Source organism: Pan troglodytes, chromosome 4 (assembly GCF_028858775.2).
Source record: "Pan troglodytes isolate AG18354 chromosome 4, NHGRI_mPanTro3-v2.0_pri, whole genome shotgun sequence".
Classification (NCBI taxonomy): Eukaryota; Metazoa; Chordata; class Mammalia; order Primates; family Hominidae; genus Pan; species Pan troglodytes.
In genome coordinates, this window is record NC_072402.2 from 52,470,455 (window position 1) to 52,483,697 (window position 13,243).

General features: G+C 40.4%; 1 long non-coding RNA gene across 2 annotated transcripts in view; it reads left to right on the top strand.

Annotated features, from left to right (window-relative positions):
- The window catches only part of LOC134810075 (uncharacterized), a 205,794-nt gene that overhangs the window by 94,595 nt on the left and 97,956 nt on the right, over window positions 1–13,243 (top strand). The gene's annotated exons all lie outside the window — the stretch shown is intronic.

The window sequence follows — 13,243 nt, forward strand, 5'->3', positions numbered from 1 at the left end:
TCGAGTCTCCCAAGGAAAGGCTATCTTTACTTGACAAGAACAATGCTGATTTTTAAAATCACCGTTCAGAACAGTCCCAAGGATGTTCCTCGGTCTCCGAAGTTTGTAAACTTATGGAAAACAGTAGAAAATATTGTTAGGCAAGTGTTACTGTTAAGCTGTATTGTTGGTTCTTTCTTTCCTTATTTTTGGTAGGGAGGGGGGTGGAGAGTCAGGGAAGGCAGAGTGGATTGGTTGTTTAACAAAAGACTCTTTGTCTAGAAACAGATTTTTATTGTCGTAGTAATCTCTTTGTTGCTTTCTCATCTGAAAGAAGGAAAAGATTCTTCAGGGAATTCATATAATGCAGAGGATTCTAAGAAATGGGTGATGGATGCATCTGATCACTTTAGATTAAGGTTCTAATTTCCCTTACAGCTTTGATTTCTCCTGCGGTTTAAAGATACACACACTCACATGCACGTGCACACATACACACGCACACACATGAAAACACACACACATGCACACATATACACTTTTTACAAACGTGATGCTTGTTCATTGTGGAAAATAAAAGTAAAGAGAAAAATAAAATAAATATCAACCTTAATCTTACCACCTAGAGGTAATTTTAAAAAATGTTTCTTCTGTTTATAACTTAACAATATTTTAGTAAAAACAAGGTCATATGGGCTATATTTTACATAATTTTTATTCATTTACTATATTAAATATGTTTCCATGTTCCACATTCTACATTAATATTTTTATAGAATCTTATCATGTGATGTACCAGTACCTTTGTCGTTAAACATTTAGAGTACTTCCAATGTTTAAATTATTTATTATTTATTTATTTTTGAGACAGAGTCTTCCTCTGTCGCTCAGGCTGGAGTTCAATGGCAGCGATCACAGCTCACTGCAGCCTTGACCTCCCGGGCTCAAAGGATCCTCCCACCTCAGCCTCTGAGTAGCTGGGACTACAGGTATGTGCCACTATGCCTGGCTAATTTTTGTATTGTAGAGACTGGGTTTTGGCATGTTGCTCAGGCTGGTCTCAAACTCCTGGGCTCAAGTGATCTGCCGTGGCCACCCAAAATGTTGGGATTACAGGTGTGAGTCACCATGCCTGGTTGAGTACTTCCAATTTTTCAAAATTTGATGTTATGGCAAATATTCTGGAAATTACAATTTGGAGTTTCTTGAGGATAAATGGGGTGTTTGAGTTAAGGGATATGCAAAATTGCAAGGCTTTTGATATGTATTATTAAGTTTCCATCTATAAGGGTTATGCCAATTTTGGTTTATTCTATCACCAGATGTGTAAGAGAAAGTGACCATTTCCCCATGTATTTAGCAACACTGGGCATTTAAAAAATATCTTTGCAACCCGAAGGGAAAAACAGGGTGAGGGATAGACCACTTAAAACCTATGCAACACTAACAAGAACACTGACAAAAACATAATTGATAATGTTATGGAATGAATTGTCCTCCCCACCCCCATTCATATGTTGAAGTCCTAATGGTCAATGTGACTGTATTTGGAGATGGAGCATTTAAGGAGGTAATTAAAGTTAAATAAGGTCGTAATGGTGGGGCCTTAGGCCTTAATATAATAGGACTCATATTCTTACAAAAAAGAGGAAGAAACACTCAACAGGTTGGCAGAGAGAAAAAGTCATGTGAGGACACAGGGAGAAGGGGGCCATCTGTGAGCCAGGAAGGGAGGCCTCACCAGACAGCAAACCTACTGGCACCTTGATCTTGCACTTCCAGCTGCCAGAACTGTGAGAAAATAAATTTCAGTTGGTTAAACCCCCCAGTCTGTGGTATTTTGTTATGGTGACCTGAGCTGACTAATACAGTACCTTTGAAGATTCTTGGCAAAACTCAGGAATTCAGCATGTTTAGAGATTGCATTGGGGATATTTTATTTTATGTATTATCTTTTTGGAGACAGGGTCTCACTCTGTCACCCAGGCTGGAGTACAGTGGTGCCATCCCAGTTTACTGCAGCCTCTGCATCCTGGGCTCAAAAGATCCTCCCATCTCATCCTCCCGAGTAGCCTCCTGACTACAGGCATGCGCCACCACACCCAGCTAATTTTTGTATTTTTAGTGGAGACAGGGTTTTGGCATGTTGCCCAGGCTGGTCTTGAACTCCTGGGCTCAAGTGATCTGCCTGCCTCAGCCTGCCAAAGTGCTGGGATTACAGGTGCGAGCCATAGCGCCAGGCTTAGGGGATATTTTTAAAAGCACAGAAACAATAGAGTGGAAATGCTGATTGGGGCACTGAGATGATACAGATGGAAGTGGAGCTCTGAGCTGGTGGGGCTGCTATTAAGATGGGCATAGGAGAAAGTACATCCTACTACAAGCTGAGAACCATGCAGGTACTTATTTTCATGTATTCATTTTTAACAGCTAACAGGGTTTCTCCCTGTACAGCAGCTGAGCTGAGGGCTTTTTCTTTTATTTCCTCCTGATAGTCTGGCTCTCCTTGTCCAAGCAAAACCATGTATAAATTAACATGACTTGTATATTTTACTGACATAATTCCCCTATATATCAATCATGTATAATAAGCTCATTGGTGGTTTAGAAACCTATTTCATAGTAGAGGTGATTGTAACCACTCTGTGACCTCAGTTTCCTCAACTGTAATTTAAGGAGGTTGTAATAGATCAGTGAGTTTTAAATTTTGTGCACTGAATAGTACTTAAGCTACATCTTCCCCTCTCCCAGTGGTAGAAGTGGGCTGTGGGGATGGGGCCCATTGTGTTATATCGAGCTGGGGTGTGGTACTTCCTCCTTCCTTGCTTTAACAGAACAGCTCTGGCTTTAATTTGTTGTATGTGATTTCATTTGGAGAAAAGGTCTGTTATGGATGAAATGTTTGTGTCCCTCCCAAATTTATATGTTGAAATCCTAACCTCCCATGTGATGATATTTTGAGGAAGGGCTTTGGGAGGTATAGAGGTCATGAGGATGGTGTCATCATGAATAGGATTAGTGCCCTATAAAAGGAACCCCCGAGAGCTCTCTAACTCTCTTTCTGCTACTTAAAGATACAATGAGAAGACAGCAATTTGCAAACTGAATGGGGGCCCTCACCAGAATCTGAGCATGCTGACAGCTTAATCTCAGATGTCCAGGCTCCAGAACTGTGAGAAATAAATTTCTGTTGTTTATAATCCACCCAGTCTATGCTATTTTGTTGTAGCAGCTGAACTAAGACAAGATCTTCATCTTAAAATGTTTAAAAACTTTAGGACAGGATAATATTAAGCTTCCTTCTAATTGTAATTCTGTAGTCTTTAAAATTGGCTTAGTACCTGTGTGGGCCTTTGCATACTCTATACTCTTTAAAATACATATTCTTAGCTATTATACACATTCCCTCCTTGACGTATTAAGTATGGAATGTATCATCACTCCCATTTCATATACCTTGAAGCATTATGTGACTTTCCAAAGTCACACACAATTAGATACAGCTAGAACTTAAACTCAGATCTTCTCACTCCAAACACCATCATTTTCCCACTACTACTTTGAGAGCGAGCTAAGGGCTTTATCCTTATATGCCATAAGGAAATTAAGGAAAAGAGTAGTGATCTTAATATTTAAAACCTAATTAAAAAGTATAGTAAATTAGGAGTTTTTATTTCTCAAAAGCGAATTCTATAAGATTGCTTTTCTACTTATTTGTCATCCCTGTTTATCTTAAGAAGAGTTATATTTTTTGGATGTAAGGTCTAAAATGCCCATGACTATGAATCTAGTGATCTTGAATGGAAGGCCATCATTTTAGGATAAACACAAAATTCTATCGATAAGCATAGCCTAATTATAAGCACAAAATCGAAGGGAAAAGATCTCTTGAGCTTTGAACTTGCAAATTTACACTTAGGAACTGGCAAACATGTGGAATGCTGATCACCTTTCATTTTTCTAGTCTTTATATCCCCTTTATATGCAGTAACAAATTATGTTTTCCTCTATTCATTTCCATCATCTTTTATTTCATGAAAGATAAATTTTGTGGGTTGTCAAAGGATTTACCTTACTACACAAATTACAGCAAATTCTTCCACTTTGAACCTTTACCCCACGTGAATTGACTGGAAGAGGCTCCATGTCCTGTACTGTAGTCCTCCAATTTGAATTTCAGTCTTTTTGCTACAAAAAGATGGCTATCTTTGACCTAGAATCTCAGGTTGTACTGCTACCTGAATGTGGTTCTTAGGTGCTGCTTATTTATTTATTTTTGAATATAATATAATTGTACTTCAGCACCCCTAGTCATACTCAGCTGCAGGAATGGCTGTTGTTCCTTTATTTACTCTCTGTTGAGTAGCTAAGATGGCCTGTTGAAAACAGAACAGTCCCTGCCTCTTTCTGTATCTCTGTCTGTCCTTATCTTTCTGTATCTCTTTCTATTTCTCTCACCTCCTCAACAATTCCATTCCCCATCATGGATGCAAAGAATCTCAAAGAAGAAACCAGAAGCCAGCTCTGATTTGACATTTCTCTCGAACAGTTGGTAGATAGCATGGTGTGTGTCCCAGAGATGGACATATGTTTTCCCTTTCAAGGATTTGGGATAAGAAATAATCAAAGAAGACATTCCTTCATTAAGCTGAGAAAGCAGTAGCCTGGAGCCAAATATATCTTCTGATTTTATAGATGCACAAACCTGCAAAAGCTTAATGAAAAGGAACTTAAAAGGAGAAGATTATCAAATTGCTTTTAGGCTCCCTGCTTGATTACTTTTAGGTACTGAGTACATGTGCCAATTTGTGTGACTGATTTAATGGTTTCCTTTTATGACATTGTTAATCATAATAATTATAATAACTTACATTTGTGTAGTGAGTTCAGTTTTTAAAGCATTTTTATATCCATTACCTTATTATATCTTCACAACAAACTTGGGCAGACATGCTTGCCAGAAGAACAGTCATTTTGCTGGGAAGGTCATCTTCTTTGAGGGTGCAATGTCAAGAAGGGATGCATGAGGAAGATTGAGGGAGGAAGGGGACACCAAGCCAGCAGGTCAGCTGAATTTCCAGGGGCTGGGCAGATGCCACCCTGCCCCTGCCCCTCCACATCCATTGGTGGGTGGTGGGGAGTACTCAGCCTTGACTTAATTTAGTAAAACATCACTTAAGCCCCACTGAATCACTCTGCTGAACAAAGGGTCATGCCCAACAAGCCAGTCCTGGATCTGCCACGTTTCTGACCCAGTGAACAACAGTGGGTGCTTCCTTATTTCACTCACTGAGAATATTCTCTGCATCATTTTTATTATTAATTGTAAGTGCTTCCTCAGCAAGTGTTCTAGCTCTGTCAGATTTTAGCTAAGAATTTACAGCTGAATTCCTCCAGAGTCCTGCAGGTAAGGCTGATGGTGATTGGTGCAATTCCATTGTTTTTCTTTCTTGCATCCAGGAGTAATATAACCCTGAATCTCTATGTGACCTGTAATTATTAGCCATGGAACACCAAAACTCTGCTTCATCCCCATGCCTCTGTAGGTACTGCAGTACAGTACATCCCCTCTTACAAAATAGCCCTATGACATACACAGGGCAACTACTGTTATTTCTTATTTGTAAATGAGAAAACTATGGTAAGAGGTTATATAACTTGTTCACATAGCCAGTTTGGTGGAACCAGGAGCAATTGTCAGATCTTCTAGCTTCCAAATTAGTTATCTTTTCTACTATACATAAAATATGATTTGGTACCCTTTTCTCTCCCCCTACCTTTGAAAGTCTTCAGAAACAGAAAATGTTCTAAGAATTTTTTTTTCCAAAAATTTTCTCCTTATTTTGCCATTTCATAAAACCATTTCAGCTGTGCTTCAAGATCATTGAGAGTCAATGTGAGTGTGTGTTTTTATTATTGAACCTTCTTCCCAGTCCATAACACCTTCTCTGAGAACTGTCTCCCATGCATAGGGATGAATCCCCATTGCCATGCCATAGCACATGAGTTTACCTTATCATGGTGTATGAGTGTTCTCACGCTGCTAATAAAGACATACCAGAGACTGGGTAATTTATAAAGGAAATAGGTTGAGTTGACTCACAGTTCCACATGAGGAGGCCTCACAATCATGATGGAAGGCAAGGAGGAGCAAAGTCACATCTAACATGGCAGCAGGCAAGAGAGCATGTGCAGGGCAACTCCCCTTTACAAAACCATCAGAGCTCATGAGATGTATTCACTCTCATGAGAACAGCACGGGAAAGACCCACTCCCATGATTCAGTTATCTCCCACTGTGTCCCTCCCACGACATGTGGGAATTACGGGAGCTACAATTCAAGATGAGATTTGGGTGGGGGCACAGCCAAATTATATCACATGGTTGCTTAGAAAACAGAGGAACCTAAATAGTGTGGAGCAAATGGTCTCTCTTGGAAATTTGGAATTGGAATGAATAGTTTATTCAGTTTTATGGCATATTTGAACTGAGGACAATTAAACTCTGGGGCTGTGGCCACCATGTTTGATCATATAAACATTAAGCAGATGCTAGAGTGAGGACACAAAAGTGAAACAGTGCAAGGAGAGAGTCGAGAAACCATGTGGCGCTGGAGGGTGGGGGTGAAGCAGGCAGTAAGGGCTGGTTTCTTAACTGCTTTTTAGTTCCTGACTCCAGATACACAAGCAGCCCAGCCCCTGCATAATTCCTGTCCTTTGGTTCTATGAGGCACTTCAGGATTCTTTCTGATAAATTCCTGTTTTTGCTCAAGTTAAAGAGAGTTTCTGATACTTGTCACTCAAAGACCTTCAACTTGGGTGTTCTGGAAATGACTTTCTTGAATTATTCACTCCAAACATTCCCACCATGGGCTAGGTAGAGGAAATATCCTGTGCCAGCCATGACCACAGCTGTGCACGCCCTCAGCTGCACACATCCCTGGATGAATGTGTCCCAAGCCTCCCCAAGTATACCCATCTCGAGGCTCCTCCCTAGCCAGCCGCAGACTGTATTCCTCAGCTGTGCCCCACCTCCCTTTTTCCCCCATCCTGAAGCTCCCCATGAAGAGGGCAGCCTCCAGCCTGATACTTGGATACTTTATCCTCCAGACACTCAGCAGTCATTACCTTGTGCTGCTGCATGCCTATTTCCTTTTTCTTTTGTAGTCACTGGGTTGCTCATTGTTTGCTAATGACTAGTTGGCAGGCGGAGAGAAGTGGCAGCCAGCCTGGCCTTCAGACTGGAAAGAAGCATGTTTTCTAGAGAGTGAAAACATTATTTGGTAAGAAGCATGTTCCAGCACTGAATATTTTTCTTTCAAAGTCCTGCTGGGCTCCTTCTGTCTCCAAATGCCTGCGCTTTCCTTTGTCACTTCCTCCCACCTGCTTCCCAGATGGAGACTGGCAGGGCCACCTTATTTGGGGATAGGGCTCCTCAAAGGCAGATGTAGGTTCCAGGGTAGACTCTAATATGATCTCGGGAAAGCAAAATAATTAGGGTGGTTACATTCATAAGAAAATAATAGGCTTGCATTTGGAAACCTTTGATACCCTTTCTGATTTTTCTAGAGAAAGCCAGTAATTAGCAAGGAATATAGGCTTTCTCTGACATCTACTCAAAAACAAATCTCCTAAGCCTTTAGAATGAACTTACCCTTGTCTTGGATTGAATGTTTGTTCCAGAGAGGGACGGGACTCTTGATACCGTTTCTTATCACCTTTCTGCTTAGCTGGGGAATGGTCCACTCACTTAATTCCTCCAGAGCTCCTAAAAGCTGGGCAGCTGGGACTGGCCCTCTGAGGCCAGACCTTGTCCTGTCCCAAGGGGGAATAATGTTGCAAACTTTGACAATAATGCCGATTATTCATTTATCACTCACTATATACCAAGCAGTCTTTAAAAACTTGGTCAAAATGCCGCTCAGGTCTGCATAGTTATCTAAATGCTTCTCAGCCAGAAGAGGGCGTTGCATTCCGATTTTTTTTTTTTTCCTTTTAAACTAAATAGAAAGCTCTAGGAGAACAAATGACTTTTAGATCCACGCTGTTTTCTATGCATAAATAACAACACGACAACAAAAAGTTCATCAGTTGAAGACAAGTATTCGAAAGGAATATTAGTAAATGCAAACCAGGCAGCTGGTATAGAACACGGCTCAGGGTACGAGGGTCCAGTGGCTTTTGGTGATCATATTTCTTATGCTGCTTGCACAGGTTCGAAATGAAGTGACAAAAAAAAAAAAAAAAAAAAAAAAAAATCCAGCAAGGGCCTCTTGCTAGTGAGGAGCAATGGGTAATATATTTGTTTGTACTATGGGATTGCAGTTCTACTAGAAGGAACACTTGACATTTTGATGAGTGCCTCCAGGGAGAAAAGGTAGTAACTTCAGAACTTAGTTTTAATTATACTAAGGAGATTACATTATTCAAAAGCATCCCACTGGTAAGGTGCAACATTTCCTGAAACAGTTTAGTGGAAAATGCCACATTAATCAGTTCAAAATTTCACTCAGAAGGCTTAATGATGGGAAAAGTTTAAAGTACCGTGGCACAATAATGCAGAAGGAAAGAAAAAAAAGAATGTTCACTTTGAGGAAAAGGCTGAAATAGTTGTGAGTCCCTCTTGTGTCTTTCCCCATTAAAAACTGGCTGGCTGTGCTAGCAACCAAGTAGGGATCAACACGCGGGACTCCACCATTCCTGAAATACAAGGACCCCGGAAGGGCAACCCACACAAGGTGAGAAAGGAAGTACATTATGTTCGGCCCAGCTGTTCTCATCTGCCCAGCAGTTTACTTCTGTGCTACTCTTAATTGGTCCAGGTTGGTAATGTATAGCTGCTCTTTCCCTCCTCATCCAGACAGACAGAAGAGGTTTGTAAATGTATAGTATTTGACACTAAAGGGAGATGGGCAAAATGCGAATCCTGAGCAGCCTGCCTTCTTCCCATTCTTTCCCCTAACTCATATTTTAATTACCATTTTCAGCCTGCAAAAAACTTGAACGAGAATCTGGCTTGAAAGTCAGAAAGGTTTGTACTAACAGATAGGCTCTCACCTGAAAGGTGGCCAGCACACGTGGGCATATTGAAATGCTGAAAGACTGAGTGAGGATGGAGGTGGAAATTCAATCCAGATCTTAATGTTGGTAAATATACGAATCAGCCTTATGGCTAGCCAAAATACAGAAACAAACAACTGAAAAACAACTAATCAAAACCCATTGTCTTTGTGGGGCAGTAGTCCAGCAACTCTTTGCAAACAACTGTAGAGCCATAGTGGCCTCATGGCTGAAGCCAGTATGGAGCACTGGTTAGGGGACAGAAACCATCTCTGTGTGCATGTTTGTTACAATTTTTTTGATCCAAATGTCAGTTTAATTTCTCTTCAGGTCTCACCACAATGAAGCTGAAGTCCCTTGAATTAAAAATGAAAAATCGAGACAAAAATAGCGTAGCTAAATTGTCTAGAATGTATGCCATGTGACATTTCCCTGCCTTGTTTTCTTTTCTCTGTTTCTTAGTAAATGTTCTAACAGACTTTTACTACATGTGTGCTATGGGCTCCCTCCTGCTTTTATGCATCAGAATCACCTTTGTTTTTACCTTTAAAGCTCTCTGCTTCTTCCATGATACTTTTCTTCCTCCTGCAAGTCACCTTGTTTCTTTCCCTAAAGCAGGTCCCTGTGTAGCTTTACTCTCCGCATTTCTTTCTATGTACATCCTTCTAGGCAGCTTTCTCCGTTGAAGAAGTCTAACCTTCGTGCTCTCTGAAATGATAGCTTACTGTTCCGAATTCAGGAATTCTCAGCCTTTTTGTGGTAGGATTATCACATTCTTGCCCTATTCTTATTTTGCTTCCGAGATAATAGCAAAGTGATTTAATATATATTTATTAAAAAAACAATGAATCTGAATTTTGTTTTACGATGGGTACAGAAGCCCATGAGATTTTAAAAACACCCCAGGGAAACCAGTAAGTATGATTTCACCATTGAAATTACTATGTTGACATCCTGATGTCAAGGCCAATACACAACACATGTGCTTGAAGGAAATTTAAGCAGGAGTGTTCTATCTCCTAGTCAGGGGCTTCTGCCACTGTCTAGGTGGTCTTGGAAAGTCATAGCTGGAGGTTGAATGCTACTTTTTCTTTTGTTTTTGTCTCGCTCTGTCACCCAGGCTGGAGTGCAGTGGTGTGATCTTGGCTCACTGCAACCTCTGACCCCCGGGGTACAAGAGATTCTCCTGCTTCAGCCTCTTAAGGAGCTGGGGCTACAGGTTCACACCACCATGCCTGGTTAATTTTTGTATTTTTTTTTTTTTCAGTAGAGACAGAGTTTTGCCCTCTTGGCCAGGCTGGTCTCAAACTCCTCGCCTCAAAAGATCTGCCCACCTCAGCCTCCCAAAGTGCTGGGATTACACACGTGAGTCACTGCACCTGGTCAGATGTTACTATTTTATGTTATTTTATTTACTATCACACAAAATCCTTTGTCAGGTTATGGGCTAATTCTTCAAATTCAATTGAATGGCTTTGATAAGCTCCTCATTTGTCCCTTCTTGTAGCCCTGGGACCTGGACCTGATGCAGCAGCAGGGATTCTGAAACCCAGGGGGTTATCATCTACTTTCTTGTCTTGAATGTTGTTTTCTAGTTTTAGGATTCCAAGTGCTGTTCCACTCTTTAAATGTGATGGACTTCACCTCTGGATTTTTAATGGAACGAGTTTTCCAAGCATCATACCCATACTCTAGTCTTAACAAAAGGGGTGGAAGTTTAGAACATAGTATTGTAAGAAAATTAGAAAACAGAGTGCTAAACATTGAATCACCTAGGAATTGTGAGAGACAGTGGCAGGCTATCGTCAAACTGACTTGAAATATTGAGTGTTCATTAGCTGTTATAAAATTACATAATTATACTGCACACTTTGACATAAAGTCTTCTTTGTGGGTGTAAAGTAGTTGACTTTCATTTGACACAAAGATTCTAGTGGCAGAAAAAGGTAAAGGACACCTCATCCATCCGTACCCTATGCAGGAGAGGGCCTGGGTTTTAATTCTGTAATTGTCTTTCCCAAGTCCCTATTCCACAATTACCTTTTATGACTTTATGAATTGTTGCTGGCTTTGACATGAACTGGTGCTGGCTGCAGGTCTGACCTCCTCCTGTGCTGATAATCTCTTCTTTTATTATTTTTTCATCGCTTATGATGTGGTTTCACTATCACCATAATAATAATAATTTACTGAGGCTTGTTATCTGCCTTTTATTGGGCAGTGCCGATGTATTCCTAAAAACTGAAGCTAGGAAAGCTCTGGCCTTCTAAAGACTTTTTCCATGACTTTGGGCTTCAAAAACTTCTACTTCATTAACACTATATGTATTAACCCTGCCTGGTTCCATCTGTTGTCCTTTTATCCCTTCTTCCATATTCCAGCTTATCCTATTATTTGGTTTCTCTAGAGCCATACATCTGCCTTTTGCAAATACTCCTAGTCGTGAGCAACTGTTTCACATGATGATTAATTCAACAAAATAAAAAAATATTAGAAATGCATTTCTTTTTGTAAATTTAATCAATTTAAAATTCAGAAAATTCTACACTTATAACTTCCTTTTAAGTGTTCATTTATTATTGCAATGCCACTGAATGGCTGCATTACTTTTTTTGCTAAAAATTCAGAAATTATAAAATTAGCAAGCTCTGTAGCTGTGGTTCTCAGCATCATTGTACTTTAGAATCACCTGGGAACATTCTAAACTCAGTTGCCCAAGCCACAGGCCCAGAAAATCTGATTCAAGTCTGTTGGGTGCTTAAACAGCCTTTTAGAGTAACTAAAAACCACCGCAGAGAAATATGAGGCTGACAATGCTAACGTTTGAACAGACACCAATATTGAGCAACAGACGTTGGAACTGGTTCCTTTTGTCTTTCTTTGACTGATCTCCTAAGCTTTCATTTACAAAATGTGGTTTGCCTCATGGTATATCTTAATAGTATATGCCTTATGAATTTAAAAAGATTTTATTTAAAATAAGAAAACCATCATCTTTAAAACAAAGAGATTTTCATCAATGTTCTGTCTTTGAAATGTAAAATTTTTGTCAGTCATCTTTTTCATTTTGACAGCAATTCTAACAAGAGTTTACATTTTATTTAGGAAATGGTTCTTCTCAATTTGGAGCAGCTATGAAAATATTTTTTTAAAAGTACATACATGTATGGCCTGGCAATTGTATTTCTAGGAATGATTCTTGTAGAAATACTTGTACATATATATGAAGATTTTCACAGGAGCACTGAGTGCGATGGATAATACAAAACCAAACTACGGCAATAACAACAAAAACCAAAAGGACTATTATGAGGGCAATGGTTAAGTAAAATTAGGAATTCAGTGCAATGGAAGAGTATGCAGTTTGTAAAAATGAGTTGTGTATTCTGTCTTGGAAAGGCTTCTGTGGTAGATATTAAGTTAAAAGAAAAAACAAGGGGCAAAAATCTGTAAAACCGTATGATCCCTCCGTTTACTTTTTTGTGTAAGAAGAGGACATTGTGTGTGTGTGTGTGTATGTGTGTAAGCAAAGGCATACAAAAGTCTGGAATGATAAGGAATTCTCCATAATGCTAACTGGGTTTTTTGGAAAGTGTGATAAAGGAGAGGGGTAAGGAAGGGCTTGCTTTCACTGTATTACTGCATCTTTTCCACTGTTACTGCATCTATTTCCTCAACAAGAATACATCATCTATGTAATTAAAAAGCAAAAGGAAATGATAAGCAGGCAACCAAAAGTGGAAACAGCAATTCTCAGAGCCTCAGAGTCAAGCTGGGTTTTGTCACCAGCTCCCCAGAGGGGCAGACACACCACAGGTGCAGTCCCTGGGCAGGACTAGTGCAACTCCTCCCAGATACCCGGGTCCCACTGGCTGATTCCTGCCCATACTCTGTTCCCTCCCACTTTTCCAGACCAAGCCAACAGCCCCTCACAGTTGCCATACTGGCAGCCTAAGTAGCAGATCGGCCTCTGGCGCCCTGCGGTGAGTGTAGCCCCGTGCTGAGCCTGTACAATGCACAGGGAGGGGTGCAGGGGTTGGGCTTGGCTGAGCTTGGCCCTCTGGGGTCAGGGGCGAGGATTTCAGAAATGAAACTGCAGGTAATATCTCAAAGCTGAGCGGGCTCTGCTGCTACCCTCATAGATATAGGAGCCACATACAGGTTTGCCCAGAGAACTAACAGAAAGGAGAGACTGGCTCTATGAG